The sequence below is a fragment of the Caretta caretta genome, chromosome 3, assembly GCF_965140235.1.
Source record: "Caretta caretta isolate rCarCar2 chromosome 3, rCarCar1.hap1, whole genome shotgun sequence".
Classification (NCBI taxonomy): domain Eukaryota; kingdom Metazoa; phylum Chordata; order Testudines; family Cheloniidae; genus Caretta; species Caretta caretta.
This window is the reverse complement of record NC_134208.1, coordinates 181245665-181262625: the sequence shown is the minus strand read 5'-3', so window position 1 is coordinate 181262625 and position 16961 is coordinate 181245665. Positions and strand designations below refer to the sequence as shown.

Genomic DNA, 16961 nt, shown 5'->3' with positions numbered 1-16961 from the left:
GATGACTGAGGCCGGAATGGACAGGAGTTTCACTATTTAGGTTCCCAGAGCAGGAGCCTGTGGTAGAGGAGGAATCAAGGCAACACTAAGAAGTAGTGTGGTTATACAACACTTTGCAACCAAGGGGAAGGGGTATTACAAGCAGTGCAACTAAGGGTATGTCTTCACTACCAGCCGGATCGGCGGGCAGTGATCGATCCAGAGGGGATCGATTTATCATGTCTAGTCTAGATGCGATAAATCAATCCCCGAGCGCTCTCCCATTGACTCTTGTACTCCAGTGCCATAAGAGGCGCAGGCAGAGTTGACGTGGGAGCAGTAGCAGTCAACTCACCGCAGTGGAGACACCACGGTAAGTCAATCTAAGTATGTTGACTTCAGCTACGTTGTTCACATAGCTGAAGTTGTGTAACGTAGATCGACCCCCCCACCCCCCAGTGTAGACCAGGGCTAAGAGAAGAAGGAAGCACAGATCCTAGTTAGGGGGCTGTGCCCAAAGGTGAAGGACTTGTTCTGTCGACTTTTGTTTGCTCTGGCAATGGAGGATTTTTTGTTGGTTTGACCAGGGGGCTGAAATACATAGCTACTGAAGGCACATTAAAAGGAAAGCTAGAGGGGGAGCTGCACCTACTGCTGGAGAAGGTAAGCCACTGTTAGGATAAGCACTAAAAATTAATATAAATATTGAAAAATAAATTTGTTTTGTCTCCTGTGAAACTTTGCTAGCTTGAAAAAACAAACAAATAAATAAATAAATTGCATACTGCATTTTGCCAGCTGTATTTTGCAATAAGATTGTTTTCTGCCTTGGGGAAAATTGTGAATGCATCATCTGATTGATCTGCTTTGTTTTCACAAGAGAGACTGAAGTGTTAATAAAAATTACTGATGTGCAAGTTCAGCATATTGTATGATCTGGATAGGGTATCCGAGCTTTTCAGTGTTTGAATATCTGCATAAGCCCATAAGAATTTCAAATAGATCATATTGTGACACAGACACACGGCAAGGTTTTATTCTTCTCTTTGATATCTGAATAGTAAATATTCTTGTAAAAGACAAAAAGGAAATTTACTTCTCTCTCTGTCATGAGCTCCTTTCACTAGTCCCTGTGCATAAAAATGTAAATACCAGTAATTTCTTTTTCTTTTTATTATGTTGGAGATGGAGTTTTACAGAACTCAGCTGCATAGATTAAAAAAAAACCTCTTGTATTCTCAATGGGGCCAATGTTTGTAAGTCATAAAATGCCTTATTTTCATTTGGTTTTGTGAGGTATGTTTATTTCCTACTTCCTATTATGTTTCCTTTGAAAGGATAGTCTCTTCTCTTCTCTGCTCTGATCCTTTCTGTGAGACAACAGAAAAGTATTGTTTAAACTGTGGGTTAGAGACCCTAACACTGCTGCAGCCCTTCTAAAAGTATTTATTTATTTATTTTTACTTTACTCATTCAAACACATGAGAAACTTTAAAAAAGACAAGTGAAATACTGCAGTCCAATGTAGACACATCTGTGTTACCAGTTCACATCTGTGTTACTAGACCTGGCCCATAAATAGACAACTTCATGGACCAAAATAGCAGACTTCAATGGAGTTGCAACTGGAGATCATTTGTAAGACTGGCCTGAAAACAAGAATTCCATTTCAGAACAAACATTGAGATTTTGAAATCTGTTTCCATTCTGCATTGGACTGAAAATGAGACCTTTTGAAATGTTTTGTGGGGGAAAAAAACTTGAGTGTGAGAGAGAGCAACACACCCCAAAATATCCTGGTAGATAGGGCACTCACTTGGGATGTGAGAGACACAGTTTACAGTCCCTGCTCTAAGTCAGGCAGAAGAGGGACTGTAATCTGAGCCTCCCACATCCTGGATGAGTATCCTAACCATTGGGCCATTGGCTATTCTGCAGGTTCTCTCTCCATTTTTGATCAGAAATTCCATGTTGGACCTGAGATACCTTCTTAAAGAATCAGTATTTTCCAGTGAAAAACGTTTCATTACAAAATTCCCAGTCAGTTCTAATAATTTGTACCTACACTTACGATTTTAACAGCCTAAACAAACAAACAAACAGAAATACAGTCAGAAGGAGATGTGAGTCTTGTGATATGTTTCTGAATATATCTGAGGTACTTTTGAGAATTTGTGGACACCACTGCTATGCAGTCTGTACTGTTATTAGTACATATAATGACAAAGCTTCAGATGTTTTGGCTGGCCGGGGAAAGCCCTGAAAGGTTTGGCTAAGCTTCAGAAAAGATTCAAACCTTTGCTTTTTCCCTCCTTCCTCTTTCTACCTTCCACATCAAGCAGATTCTCTCTCCCTTCAACCTCTGTCCTTTCACTCTGTTCACCCATCAATTTCTTTTTTCCTCACCATTAGTACATTGAGTTCTATGTAACCCTCTCCTTTGGTGATACTTCACTGGGACAGGAATTCTGGTGTGCTCTTTTCTGGGCATTGCCCAGCTTCTGTATCTATGTGCATCCTCTACGGCTTCACGATAAATTCTGAGGGAGAGCAGGCTTGTGATAGCTAATGACACAAGAACAGGAATTTTCAGGGAAAATGGGATATTCTTCAGGAGGTAAGGAAAAATGGAAGAGGTCACATATAAGGACCTACAAAAGTAAGGAGTGATTAAAGTTATAGACCTAAGAATCAGTCTGAGCTGCTTTACGTATTTCAGAGTAGATTTTCCCATTCTTAAGCTCATTGCATCCTGCACTACGTTTGGGAGCTAGGTAGTACAGTGGCTTGGAGTTGGTGCATAAGTCTTATTTCTATATTATTTTTGTTGGATAAAAGTGACACATTATCCACCGACGAAAAGTCTTCTTTTCAGCTACAGAACAGGTATTGGTAGGGCATTCATCTCACACAGGCTTGACCAACATGTTTCTATCCTGCTCTGGAGAGACCACGCATACATAAAGATAAGGGAGGAGTTAAATATCAATGCTCATTCATCAATGTTTAAAGAGCCCACAAGATAAGGGCTTTAGTGAAGCTCTGATGCCCCCAAAACCTTGCACAGTCCCTCTAAGTAGGGACAAATTTCATTTCTATGTGTTAGTATTGTCTAGGAGCACAAAATTGCCATGCCCAACCATACTGGTGTTACATTTAGTCAGGAGTCCTGCCTCTGACAGACGAGCACCAGATGCTTCAGAGGAAGATGCAGGAAACTCTGTAGTGCACCATAATGGACTGAACTGCTCCTAGAGGAAGTCGTGCCTAACTTCCATCAGCTAGTGGGTTTATGCCTTGAAGAATAAAGGCTTATATCTCTTTATAAAAATGTGTTTGCCTCATTTTATCTAACATAACTGTGAATGTTCTAATTATATGCAGAGATATGGAGCAAAATCTGTGGATCATGATGAAAAATGAGTTTCGAAGTACCTCATTTTTATTTCTACAGTACATCTGTTGACACTGCAAAATTGTCAAACTGGTGAGCACAACTGGCAATTTCTAAAAGAGCAAGAATATCCTGCCTGCTACAAGACACCTGACCCCCACCCCCATGTGTCTCATTTCATTGCCCCTGGCAGACAAACACTATCAGAATTTTGTTGAACACTAAGATTCATTCCCCCACTGTGGATGGCTGCTGTGAAATATTGTTTCACATCATGGTTAATCAGCACTTGGTTGACCACCAGTGTTGTGTTGTTTAGGTACCAGATGGTTCTGTCAGACACTATAGCTCATTTTTCCCCTCCTATTTATTTACTTCATACTCCCCAAGAGAGCAAAAGACATTTGTAGCCTGTCATATATTTGTTCTAGTATTTTTTTAGTTTACTTTCCTCTTACTGAACTCTAACATGAGACACACACTAACTTCAGTTTCTTAGAAACATTACTGATTCTGGTATTAGTCTTTTGCTTGCTGACATGTTTTATAGTTGTGTACATCTAGGGTGACCAGATGTCCCAATTGTATCAGGACTGTCCTGATATTAGGGATTTTGTATTCTATAGGACCCTGTCATAAATATAAAGGGAAGGTTAAACCCCTTTAAAATCCCTCCTGGCAAGAGGAAAAATCCTGGCACCTGTAAAGGGTTAAGAAGCTAAAGGTAACCTCACTGGCACCTGACCAAAATGACCAATGAGGAAACAAGATACTTTCAAAAGCTGGGAGGAGGGAGAGAAACAAAGGGTCTCTGTCTGTCTATATGCTGCTTTTGCCGGGGATAGACCAGGAATGGAGTCTTAGAACTTTTAGTAAGTAATCTAGCTAGGTATGTGTTAGATTATGATTTCTTTAAATGGCTGAGAAAAGAATTGTGCTGAATCGAATGACTATTTCTGTCTGTGTGTCTTTTTTGTAACTTAAGGTTTTGCCTGGAGGGATTCTCTATGTTTTGAATCTAAATACCCTGTAAGGTATCTACCATCCTGATTTTACAGGGGTGATTCCTTTACTTCTATTTACTTCTATTTCTATTAAAAGTCTTCTTGTAAGGAAACTGAATGCTTTTTCATTGTTCTCAGATCCAACGGTTTGGGTCTGTGGTCACCTATGCAAATTGGTGAGGATTTTTGCCAAACCTTTCCCAGGAAGTGGGGTGCAAGGGTTGGGAGGATTTTGGGGGAAAAGACGTGTCCAAACTACATTTCCCAGTAAACCCAGTTAGAGTTTGGTGCTGGCAGTGGATATTCCAAGGACAAAGGATAAAATTAATTTGTACCTTGGGGAAGTTTTAACCTAAGCTGGTTAAAGTAAGCTTAAGAGGTTTTCATGCAGGCCCCCACATCTGTACCCTAGAGTTCAGAGTGGGGGAGGAACCTTGACAGACCCTATTATCCCCCTCTCCCTGGTCCCAATTTTTCACCCTTGCTATGTGGTCATCCTATGTACTTCATGAACATAATTATGGTGGATCATCTAAATATATTGAAGAAGAAATATATATCTCAAATATAGTTGAATGAATAGATTTTTAGAGACTACAGTCTAGGGTGATACATTTTAGGTTGCAGTGCCATCAACATACTGATAATTCTCAAGCCTATGTCTCTTTGTCACATATAGCAGGTGCAGTTTTCTTGCCTTCGCACTGTCTTATAAAGAGAGATCTGGAAGATGAGCTAGCTGCAGCTTAATATAGATACGAAAGAGGTGATGCTGCTTGTCAGAGGACAGCAACTGGATCTGTTGCTGTGATTGTCCCATTAGTGTGTTGTGTCACTTGCTAAAGAGGCTTTCAAGCACAGGACTTTTTACCATCTACCAAAGCTCTTGTATTTCATAGCCCCCTTTCCTATCAGCACTTTCCTAAGAGATTGAAGAGTAAGGCAAACTTGGCCACATTTTTGTCACTTTTAGCGGGTACTACTGCCATCTGTTCTACTTCAGAAGACACTTCGAAACCACACAAATTTCATGAAATTGGAGTGGGTCAGTGCCATATGAGTACACTTCCTCTCTGTTTTGTACACTGTACTGCCTTTTCATCTGTCTCTGAGTGCAAGCCAAGAAAAGATGTTTTCCACAGCATTTTCACAGGCTTCCTAACAACAACGAAGTTCTTTATGCAGTTTCATTAAAGAAACATTTGGAAAATGGAAAACAAGTTGTCAAGGTTCCTCCCCCACTCTGAACTCTAGGGTACAGATGTGGGGACCTGCATGAAAAACCTCCTAAGCTTATCTTTACCAGCTTAGGTCAAAACTTCCCCAAGGTACAAAATATTACACCCGTTATCCTTGGAATGGCCGCTACCACCACCAAACTAATACTGGTTACTGGGGAAGAGCTGTTTGGACGCATCCTTCCCCCCAAAATACTTCCCAAAACCTTGCACTCCACTTCCTGGACAAGGTTTGGTAAAAAGCCTCACCAATTTGCCTAGGTGACTACAGACCCAGACCCTTGGATCTTAAGAACAATGAACAATCCTCCCAACACTTGCACCCCCCCTTTCCTGGGAAATGTTGGATAAAAAGCCTCACCAAATTGCATAGGTGACCACAGACCCAAACCCTTGGATCTGAGAACAATGAAAAAGCATTCAGTTTTTACAAGAAGACTTTTAATAAAAAATAGAAGTAAATAGAAATAAAGAAATCCCCCCTGTAAAATCAGGATGGTAGATATCTTACAGGGTAATTAGATTCAAAAACATAGAGAACCCCTCTAGGCAAAACCTTAAGTTACAAAAAAGATGCACAGACAGAAATAGTTATTCTATTCAGCACAATGCTTTTCTCAGCCATTTAAAGGAATCATAATCTAACACATACCTAGCTAGATTACTTACTAAAAGTTCTAAGACTCCATTCCTGTTCTGTCTCTGGCAAGAGCAGCACACAGACAGACACAGACCCTTTGTTCCTCTCCCTCCTCCCAGCTTTTGAAAGTATCTTGTCTCCTCATTGGTCATTTTGGTCAGGTGCCAGCGAGGTTACCTTTAGCTTCTTAACCCTTTACAGGTGAGAGGAGCTTTCCCCTGGCCAGGAGGGATTTCAAAGGGGTTTACCCTTCCCTTTATATTTATGACACAAGTGGATATGTAATCCTGAAAATCCAAGTGATGAACTCTAGAGCCATTTGACTATTAATCCTGAACCTTTGACTACCTCACCTCCACTGACCACTGGCCCATCTGAACTGAGCATACTTCTAACAATCTAAGTCGCAGAGACATTTCAAACCACCACCATGCATAATAGAACAATTTGCAAAAGTGATATTCTTCCTTTCCCCACCACCTGAGAAGTAATTTTCAGTAGGAAAGAAGGCTAATCCTGGGGTTCTACAAAACTTCATAGTAGGACAGGTATGTATCTATCTATGATCTGTGAAAGGAAGAAAAGAGGGAAGTACAAAATACATTGATGAAACATTAATTTAATTTAGTCATAACTAGAGGGGATATTGGGGGGCTGAAAGAAGACCTAACAAAGCTAGGCATAGAGAAGGTTGTTCAGCCGCTCATACTATATTTACCTTCCATTAAGCACAAAAAACGAGGACACCCAGTTTAATGAAAAGTAACAAATTTCAGATTGATAAAAGGAAATGATTTCATTTACACAATAAATGCTTAACGTATGGTACTCACTGCCAAATATTTTACTGAGATGAAGAATTTATGCCTGGATAACTATATTTATTCATTGTGAATTGAAGTAAATGGCAGTTCTCCCATTTGACTTCATCAGCTTAGGATCAAAGTTGTATTGTGGTGATGGGCACCACATAAAAACCCTGAAAGTGGCAGAGGAATATAGCAAATAATACCCACTGAACATTTTTTAAATGAAAGAATTTCTGAAAAAAGAGTTCTTTGGTTTTCTCTTTTCTGTAAAGTTTGACAAGACCAACAATCATGATGAGTTTGTGTGATACAAAGATTTTATTGACATGTATCTGGGATGTCCTGCATCACTCATTCATGTTTTTTTCACCCAGAAGTAGAGCTGGGTGAATAATGGATTTTTCACTTCATTGGCTATTTGAGGGGCAAAATCATTCTGAGTAAGACAAAACATTTCATTTTAACACAACTGAAACATTTCAGTGCTGACACTTTCTTAACATTCTTGAATTTTTAAAAATAAAATTACAGGACATTTGAAATAATTTCAACTTGAAAAGTCTAAACATTTCATTTTGAAGATGTGAGAATGATATGCTTTTATATGTATTCATTAATTATATTTGGAAGTTAAAAAAAAAGTTTGGCAAAACTGAAGTGAATTTATGAAATTTTTGATTTTGCTTAACCTGCACATCTTGCCAAGAAAAGTTGCAGACAAAAAATTTCACTCAACTACATTCATGAGTTGTACAGTACTCATACTGGTGAAAATTTCATATCACACCATCATATATTTTCTCTTTGTCTCATATATATTCACTGTTCAACAATTTTGTTAATGCAGTGTTAAGGTTGGCTGGTTACTCTTCCAGAAAGTCAGATGCACCTTTACTTTAACCCCTGAAAACCAAGAAATACTGGTATACTTTTTCATAATAATAATAATCGTAATGTCTCCCCACACCTTAACAATAGTGGTGTTACCTCTGATTCTCACTGTAGCACACCTTATTGGTTATTGGTGAAAATATTGTTTAAAACTAAAGGCAGTTAAAAGAGTGATTAACTGGTCTTTGAGAAGTCACGTGCAATCGGTATTATTCAAAATGTGATAATATGATTTAGAGTTTCTAACATTTTAAACCAAAAAAAATGTATTCAAGCCCCTTTTTAGACTTGAGTTAGGGGAAAGGCTATACTGATTTGATTAAAAGAATTCTTCCCCTCCCCAAGACTAGCTTCTTAAACACTTCTTACAGAATGATTCATAATATATAGAATTGCAAATGTGGCCTGGGACTTCTTGCCAGTTGTTAAATGTATGTGTTCTTGTTTAAGCAAAGAAACAAAAGATAGAAATTTTATACTGGAAGAAATTACACTGCACTCCTCTTCACACAATATTGTGATGTTTTGGAAATGAAATTCTGTTTTCTTTCTCTCTCTGTGTGTATATACTGCTTACCCATTACAGTAAAAGCTAAGACAGGAACCATTTTGGTTCATGAAACACACAAAAGTAGCTGTCTACATCTCTAATACTTGGAACTATGTTGCACAAGATACTTAGTTTGCTTGAGTAATCAACTTAAAGCAGCAGTGCAATAATGTCAGTCACCAGTCATGCAAGCTGAACTTAATTATACAATAATTGCATATTTGATACACTAAAAGCAAAGGGAAGCAGTGTTTCATTGTACTTACCATGAAATAAACATGTATTACTCATTCACGTAGTTACTACACTGTAGCATTATTATAGACATTGCCATTTTGCTTTAAGGTGCAATTCATTATTTATTAAGCTGTGACATGCAGATGTTTATTAAAACTGTTAGAATAAACTTCTTCTGAAATGAACGATTGCATACTTTACAGGAAGCTGTCTTTCTCACATTCTTAGTTTTAAATGTTTTTAAAGCTGTGTTATACTACTTTCAGGAAACTTTTAAACCTTTCAGTGTTACAGAGGAGAGTTCACACTGTGGTCACCTGCAGTATCTGAAAAATCTCATTCATGGCCATTCCAACTGGGCAACTGGATCTGTTAGCACACCTGTGGCCTCCCCCTGTCATTCCTCCATCTTGGCATACTATACAGTCTTGGAAGCAAATAAGTGTGCTACCACCTTTACACTGCTGCTTCATCTGCTTCAGCTGGTATATCCTCTGTGAGTATGTCTACAAGGCAGCTGTGAAAAAAGCTTCTGAGTGCAGGTAGACAGTGGGGCTAGCGGGGCTCAACCTAGCATACAAAACTAGCAGTGTGGATGTTGTGTCTCGGGCAGCAGCTCAGACTCTCAAGCTCACCCCCCTCCCTGGGGACTGAGCTCAGGCTCGTCTCTGCCAGAGCCACAGCATCCACACTGCTATTTTTTGTGTGATAATTTGAGCTCTGATAGTCCAATACTGTCTGCTCAAGCTGGGAGAGTCTCTCCTCGGGCCAATGTAGACATACCCTCTGTGGTATAGAAGTCATTGTGCTTGCCTCCATCCCCTGTCACAACCCAATGGCCCCCTCCTTCGGGGGTCCCCTGGGGAGGCAGATCAGCATTGTATGCTGCTAATGCTGTTGCAGGTATCACAAAGCATTTGGAAAGGGTCAAAGGTGTGAGTGTGTAGTGGGCGAGTCCTTTTCAGGTTGCGGGAGGCCAAAGGGGGAGGAAGGAAGAGAGCAGAGAACAGGTTAACTCGACACCTCAGCTAGCTCCATCTGAAGATAAGACACTGGCCCCGGTCCAAGATCATGGGCTCGATGAGAAGTCGGCAGCTGCATTCACATCTTACCCACCCCCCGTCCTCCGCCAGCCATGAGAAAAGGAGAACTAAGCGGAGCAGGACTGCAGAGATAAGAGTGAGAACCAATAAGATGGTGAAGACCAACGGGGCGGGGGTGAGGAACAAAGTCTCTGGAGCTTTGGACTGGTACAAAGAGTACGGGGAACAGAGGTCGCTGAACAAAATGCCCCCAAAAGAACCCAGGACTTAAAAACCCTTCTAAGAACTGAAGCAAGTTGGGGATCAACAGCAGACCCTGGACGACCTGTGCACAGGACAAGAACTCCCATCCACCCGTCCCCCTCTTCTTCTTACATTACTCCCAGGCTTGGCCAGCCTTGGGTAGTGCAAGTGTGAGTATGAAAGTGGGTTAGGGCTTGGGGAACTAATACTTTCTTCCTTCCTCTGAGTGACGTGGGGAATGGAATCCCCAATACTCTCTGCTGTTATTTTATTATTTTATCAATAAAGCTTTAAAACTTAGACCCTTGGTGTGCTTCTTCATCCCCTCCCCAAATAATCCTGCAGCCTCAGCCTAATCACCCGATGCCTCAGGCAGATTGGTAACTGAAATTTGTCACAGTTTTGGTGGAGAATTGCAGAGTGGGGGGCCCTGCAGAGCATACCAACTGTTCTGCCCTTGGCATTTCATGTTTGCTCTGTCTTGCACTGTTGGTATTACATGTTGAGGATTTTATGATTAGAGGTGTGCCCACTCTCAGCTGTAGTATGCCTGAGAATTGGAGAGAGGTTTAGCAGTCCTCTCTCCACCCCAGTTGCTGGGGGAAGGGTGCAGGTGGGTATACCCCTGGTTGTAGAAGTCCCAGGTAATTGGAAGAGGACTTAGAGATGCTCGCTCCAGGCAAACAATCCTCGGTGCATTTGCCCTCAGCCGTAGCATGTCTGAGTGGAAGAGGAGAACCTAGGGTGTCTCGCTCTGCCTGGGAAGGGTTTTATTTTGTGTATGGACACTTGGTGGTATTAGATCGAGTAATACGGAGGGAGGTTTAGCGTCTCTCCCTCCGGCCCAGGGAGGTGAAGTTGTATGCCTCAGTGCAGTCGTAGGCAGCATGAAAAATCAAGTGATTCAAAAAGACCTTAGGAGTGGTATTAATGATTTGTGGTAACATGTTCAGGAAACAGAAGGGTACAGCTGCGGACTCGGGAGTCCCACAGTCATGGGCATCAATGGTGGGGTCCTGGGAGGCTGGGTGCCCATGCCACAGGGGAGGCAGCAAAAAGGGATGGGACCCTCTTGCCTCTTTCAGTGGGGTCAAGGACCTCTCCCTGCTGGAGAGGGCTCTCGCCAAAGTGGGATACAATCCCTGGGATTCTGTGGCAGAGCTTCAGATAAGCGTGCATACTTGGCAGGATTTGATAGACCTGTATGCCCAATATGAGAAGCAAAAGGGTAAAAACCTAGGGGCAGCTGTTGGATTAGTATGGACTGTGGCAGCCATGTGGTATCAAATGTTGTTGGGATAGAAAGAGGAGGCGGGGAAAAGAGAAGACGTGTGTACCTGTCAGCTAGTGGAAATTGAACAACTGAAAGCACAAATCACTAATCAGGCAGCAACCCAAGCCTATGCCCAGGACAAGTTGCAGGCCTTGAGACAGGACTTCCAGGCGAAAAAAGCAAAACACACCTGCCTGGAAGCACTGGCTAAGCAAGTAATGGTCCTTCAGGGGCTTTTCAAAGATTTGACCATTCATTCTCAACATACGCTGCAACAGCTGTGTGCCTGCCATGAAAAGGAAATTGAACAGTTAAAACATCAGTTGGCCATATGTTCAGTCCAGGTGGCGAGCCTCACGGGGGATAAATCGGGTGACCCTGGTGAGGATCCTCAATTTTGGGTGGAACCTTGTTGCACCCCTATAGCGGCCCTCATTAAGACGAAGGAGAGGTCCAGTGGGTGAAGGGGGAGGTCATATGTATGGCACCCCCAACTACAAGGAGAGCACCCCGTGGGGTGATTATGAAGAAGAAAGGGACCAGGAGGGGTGGGGGCTAATTATGGAGCCCACCTTCCTTTCTAAAGGGGTAGTGGAACAAAGCCTGTGCCCATGGAAAGGGACCATGCAGGAGAAAAAAAAAATGATTGGGCCCAGACAAGCAGGCAGGCAACAGATAAAGAAATTGGAAAAGAAGTTGGAAGCCCTGAGGGCATAGTTGGCAGGAGTACGGAAAGGAATAAATGCAGACATGGGAAATTCAGACCCTTGAAATAGTATTTGGAATAGAAAAATCTGCGTTGATTAAGGTGTCATTTGGAAGGATAAGCAAGTGATTTAGGGAAAGAGTGAGAAGTTAACTCTGCAGAGGCTGGAGGGAATTAAGCAGTTAAATGTTGTAACAGTTTTAAAAAGTAAAAGTGTTATAGAAAGAAAATTCCTGTGTTTTTTGCAGCCATTCTGAAGGAAAAATGGGCCCTTTTCCAAAGGAATGTCTGTAAATAATCCAGGCAAAGAGACTATCTAATTGAAATCATTTGACTATGGACAATTTACTCAAATTTGCTAAAAGAATATAAAGAACTTAACTGCCCCAAATGTATAAAGGGAAGGCAATTTATATACAGCTGTGTAAAAACAGAGCAGTGTATATTGTGGAAGGGGTAAAAGAAATGCAAACATACCATACTACTTAATTCAAATCCTATTAGGGCTCCAAAGGGAGCCACAATAGGTTGTGTTTTCTTTTTCAGATTTTTGTATGTTTTAAAAGCAGGAGTTGAAAGTGAAAAATAATCAAAACACCAGTGAAAGTTGATTGTATCCCTTTTAAGACAGAGTCTCTAAGCTGCTAATGGCTTTGAATCCAAAAGCAAGCCAGAAGGTGTCTGTGTTAATGCAAATTACCTAACTGATAAAGGTAGAAGCCATTGAAACCTGGCCTGCCTATAGAACAAACACAGGGAAATATGGGGGTAATTCCTCTGTTTTGCCTGCAATCAGCAAGGGTATTTGTAAAAAAAAGGAATATTTTAAGCAATAATCTGCCGCCCCCAAAGGGGTAGAAATATGGGGGTGTAGGGTTGTCTTTCAAAACAACAGGAAAAGCTGATACCAGCTGAAAAGCAACCCAGAATACCATGAATCTACTGTCATAATAGAAATTGTGTTTTGTGTTCTATATTTTGTTTTGTGGTGCTTGTTTTGTTGCTAGCACTATTGTGTACCAAATGCTGCAGGGAAACCTCCTTAGGTAGCAGACACCATATCAGGAGAAGTTGTTTTTGGAGCAGGGATTATAAATACTGTAGACCTGGAGGTGATTAAGAATAAGAGTGCTAAAGGAGTTGGCGGATGTGATTGCAGAACCATTGGCCATTATCTTTGAAAACTCATGGCAATCCGGGGAAGTCCCGGAAGACTGGAAAAAGGCTAATGTAGTGCCCATCTTTACAAAGGGAAGAAGGAGGATCCTGGAAACTACAGGCCAGTCAGCCTCACCTCAGTCCCTGGAAAAATCATGGAGCAGGTCCTCAAGGAATCAATTCTGAAGCACTTAGACGAGAGGAAAGTGATCAGGAAGAGTCAGCCTGGATTCACCAAGGGCAAGTCATGTCTGACTAATCTAATTGCCTTCTTTGATGAGATAACTGGCTCTGTGGATGAGGGGAAAGCGGTGGATGTGTTGTTCCTTGACTTTAGCAAAGCTTTTGACACAGTCTCCCACAGTATTCTTGCCAGCAAGTTAAAGAAGTATGGGCTGGATGAATGGACTATAAGGTGGATAGAAAGTTGGCTAGATTGTCAGGCTCAACAGGTAGTGATCGGTGGCTCCATGTCTAGTTGGCATCTGGCATCAAGTGGAGTGCCCCAAGGGTTGGTCCTCGGGCCGGTTTTGTTCAATATCTTCACTAATGATCTGGAGGATGGGGTGTATTGCACCCTCAGCAAGTTTGCAGATGACACTAAACTGGGAGGAGAGGTAGATACGCTGGAGAGTAGGGATAGGATACAAAGGGCCCTAGACAAATTAGAGGATTGGGCCAAAAGAAATCTGATGAGGTTCAACAAGGACAAGTGCAGAGTCCTGCACTTAGGATGGAAGAATCCAATGCACTGCTCCAGACTAGGGACTGAATGGCTCAGCAGCAGTTCTGCAGAAAAGGACCTAGAGGTTACAGTGGACGAGAAGCTGGATATGAGTCAACAGTGTGCCCTTGTTGCCTAGAAGGCCAATGGCATTTTGGGATGTATAAGTAGGGGCATTGCCAGCAGATTGAGGGACGTGATCATTCCCCTCTATTCGACATTGATGAGGCCTCATCTGGAGTACTGTGTCCAGATTTTGGCCCCCACACTACAAGAAGGATGTGGAAAAATTGGAAAACGTGCAGCGGAGGGCAACAAAAATTATTAGTGGACTGGAACACATGACTTATGAGGAGAGGCTGAGGGAAATGGGATTATTTAGTCTACGGAAGAGAAGAATGAGGGGGGATTTGATACCTGCTTTCAACTACCTGAAAGGGGATTCCAAAGAGCATGGATTTAGACTGTTCTCAGTGGTAGAAGAGGACAGGACAAGGAGTAATGATCTCAAGTTGCAGTGGGGGGGGAGGGGTTTAGGTTGGATATTAGGAAAAACATTTTCACTAGGAGTGTGGTGAAACACTGGAATGCGTTACCTAGGGAGGTGGTGGAATCTCCTTCCTTGGATATTTTTAAGGTCAGGCTTGACAAAGCCCTGGCTGGGATGCTTTAATTGGGGATTGGTCCTGCTTTGAGCAGGGGGTTGGACTAGATGAACTCCTGAGGTCCCTTCCAACCCTGATATTCTATGATTCTATGAATAAATTAAGCTCTCTGTCCCAGTTACAGGACAGCCTAATACAAAAAAAAAAGAAAGGAAATGAAAAACCATATTGTACATGGGAAGTACTGAAATGCAGATACTTGCTTTGTCCACCTTGGAACACAAAATGTTTTGGGTAATATCAGGAAACACTAAGGTTTTGATACACTTGCTAAAGCAAAGCAAAAGATCACTATTTGATACTTATCAATACGAATGGATGCAGTGTGTTTCTGGCATAGTAAGGCCAGACCTTTTAAGTGGGGAAATTGTTGTTAAAAACACACACCAACAAGCTCTGGGAACAAGGATATGAAAAGTTAGCCCACTCCTCATATGGCACATGCAATCCTTCTGGCTACCCCAGACCTCGGGCCAGTGGGCTGGGGAGTGAGGGAAGCTATTGGACACCAGAGGTTGTACCGAGTGGACTTCTCAAAAGAGGGTGTGCTTGTCCTTCCTGTTACTCCAGAGCCCTGTAGTAAAGACTTTTCACTAGGATCCTGTATGTGGGATGAATTGGATAATGAGACCAAAGTTCTGTATAATGGGGAATGTGTATGTGTTAATTCCTGGAAAGAAGTGTTTTGGGAGGATGGAAGTGTTAGCAACCCACTAGTAGACAAATGTGAATGTAATGTAAGTACTGTGTTTACCAATAATTACATTTACTATTTGCCACAACCCAAAAAGTCTCAGCTTTGCCCAGTTGAGGGAGGAACTATGTGAAACCCGCGAAGCCATAGAGACCGCTTTAGATTCAGAAAAGGCCAAGTGTAAGGAATCATTATTAAAGATATCCAGGGGTAGCAAATTGAAGATATGGTAATGTTGCAAAAGCTGGGGAAGGCGGCCCACACTCTGGAACCAAGTGGGTAGGTCCGTACCCCATTGTGAATCACATCTCCCCGGTAGTGTACCAAACTAGGGATATGCAACCTAGCTGGAGCTACTATAAAGTGGATCCATAACTTGCTGGAAAACCATTCCCAGAGAGTCATCATCAGTGGTTCAGAGTCATGCTGGAAGGGCATAACGAGCGGGGTCTTGCAGGGATCCGTTATGGGTCTGGTTCTGTTCTATATCTTCATCAACGATTTAGATAATGGCATAGAGAGCACACTTACAAAGTTTGCAGACAATGCCAAGCTGGGAGGGGTTGCAATGCTTTGGAGGATAGGATTAAAATTCAAAATGATCTGGGCAAACTGGAGAAATGGTCTAAAGTAAACAGGATGAAATTCAATAAGGACAAATGCAAAGTACTCCATTTAGCAAGGAACAATCAGTTGCACACATACAAAATGGGAAACAACTGCCTAGGAAAGAGTACTGCGGAAAGGGATCTGGGGGTTATAGTGGACCATAAGCTAAATATGAGTCAACAGTGTAACACTATTGCAAAAAAAGCAAACAGCATTCTGGGATGTATTAACAGGAGTGTTATAAGCAAGACACAGGAAGTAATTCTTCTGCTCTACTCCGTGCTGATTAGGCCTCAACTGGAGTATTGTGTCCACTTCTGGGTGCCACATTTTAGAAAAGATGTGAACAAACTGGAGAAATTCCAGAGAAGAGCAATAAAAATTATTAAAGGTCTAGAAAACATGACCTATGAGGGAAGATTGAAAAAATTGGGTTTGTTTAGTCTGGAAAAAGAGAAGACTGAGAACGGGCATGATAACCGTTTTCAAGTACATAAAAGACTGTTACAAGTAGGAGGAAGAAAAATTGTTCTTCTTAACCTCTGAGAATAGGACAAGAAGCAATGGGCTTACATTTCAGCAAGGGAAGTTTAGGTTGGACATTAGGAAAAACTTCTTAACTTTCAGGGTGGTTAAGCACTGGAATAAATTGCCTAGGGAGGTTGTGGAATCTCCATCTTCGGAGATTTTTAAGAACAAGTTAGACAAACCCCTGTCAGGGATGGTCTACATAATAATTAGTCCTGCCATGAATGCAGGGGACTGGTTAAATGACCTCTCGAGGTCCCTTCCAGTCCTATGATTCTATGAAACTATCTATATTTGCCATCCTCTTGGCTCAAACTCCACTCTCAAAATATATAACTCTGATTTTATTTGTCTTCATTGTTTTTAGATTTCTACACTCAAAGATAAGAACTCTTGTCAATGGCTTTAAGGTAAGAACACATGTTTTTACCAAAATATGTGTTTGGGTGTGTCTATTATATATTAGAAACACATTTATAATGCACAACTTCCTGTGTTTAAACCCAAACTCCCCACAACGAACAACTACAAGGCAGAAAATAGAAATTTAAGACAAAGGTAATAGTGAAACACAAA

The 16961-nt window shown here is 41.6% G+C and overlaps 1 long non-coding RNA gene across 1 annotated transcript in view; it reads left to right on the top strand.

Moving 5' to 3' along the window:
* Positions 1 to 287: 287 nt before the first annotated feature.
* The window catches only part of LOC125633529 (uncharacterized), a 32453-nt gene continuing 15779 nt past the window's right edge, over positions 288 to 16961 (top strand). Inside the window, exons 1-2 of the long non-coding RNA XR_007355642.2 lie at positions 288 to 352; positions 16753 to 16795. This is a non-coding gene — a long non-coding RNA (uncharacterized LOC125633529). The remainder of the gene's footprint in view (positions 353 to 16752; positions 16796 to 16961) is intronic.